Below are 1,199 nucleotides of genomic sequence, written 5' to 3'. Positions count from 1 at the left end.
AGGTTGCCTGAGGGAGGAAAGAGGCCACGGAGAAGGAGGACCCTTTGTTCCTAGGAACAGAGTTGTGGTTCCATCTTAATTTCTTTACACACACACACACACACACACACACACACACACACACACCTGCTCCAATTTTAGACCTGCCATTTGACCATGCAGTCACTGAGTTATCGCTAAAGGCTATACTTTAAATATTCACAGCACTTCTTATAGAATTTAATTTACAATTCTGTGATATCAAGTAAAGCATTGGAATTACTATTTACTTGGTGGTCAGTAGACCTTTTTTATCTTTATGTTGTGACTCTAGAATTTCTTCACTACTTAATTCCTGATAACTTTCATCTTCTAAAATATTGTTTTAATAAGGCTTGAGATTTCATGCCATAATTAGGGATGACGAAAATGCAAATACAACTAGAGTTAATTACTGACAAATTCTGTATCTCCTCCCCACTAAAATATAAACTTCTTGGCGTCAGGGAGTTTGTTTTGTACCCTACTATACACCCCCAAGCTAACATAAGTAACTAGCATATGGTTAGTACTAATAAATACTGTTGAATGAATAAATGAGAGTTCATACTACGGTAGTTGGTTGTAGCAGTCAACATTTCCTTTCTTTACATGTGTATTTTTTTCATGTTTCTGGGCTTTACCCATGTAGCATCATCTTTCTGTAATGCCTTCTCTCTGCCTCTTACTCCTCTAGCACCCCTTCCTGATACGGAGAAAGTCTACTAACTCCTTAAGACTTGCTTCTTTAGTAAAAGTCTCTGTGACCTTTATCTTCCTTCTCAAATAAACTCTTTCCCCAGCTGAGCTTCTATAGCCTTTGCACATAATCCTGTTAGGTTTTTTGCTGTAATTATTTGTTTATAGGTCAGTCTATGGCACTACAAATGAGCTCCTTGAGGGCTGTAATGTATATTTCTCTTGTATCCTCATCCTTGGCATGGTGACTGGTTTATGGTAGATCTTTAAGAAACATTACTGACTGAATGAATGAATCTTGCAAGTGGTCTTTTATCCTGCAGGGCTCCAGAAAGGTCTCAGATCCCTTATAAGGAGTGCATTACAAGATCACTTCCTTTAAATGATTTATTTTATTTTATTTTATTTTATTTTATTTTTTTTTTTTTTAAAGATTTTTTTTATTTATTTATTTGACAGAGATAGAGACAGCCAGCGAGAGA

Source organism: Ailuropoda melanoleuca, chromosome 11, assembly GCF_002007445.2.
Source record: "Ailuropoda melanoleuca isolate Jingjing chromosome 11, ASM200744v2, whole genome shotgun sequence".
NCBI classification, from domain to species: domain Eukaryota; kingdom Metazoa; phylum Chordata; class Mammalia; order Carnivora; family Ursidae; genus Ailuropoda; species Ailuropoda melanoleuca.
Note: the sequence above shows the minus strand (reverse complement) of the source record.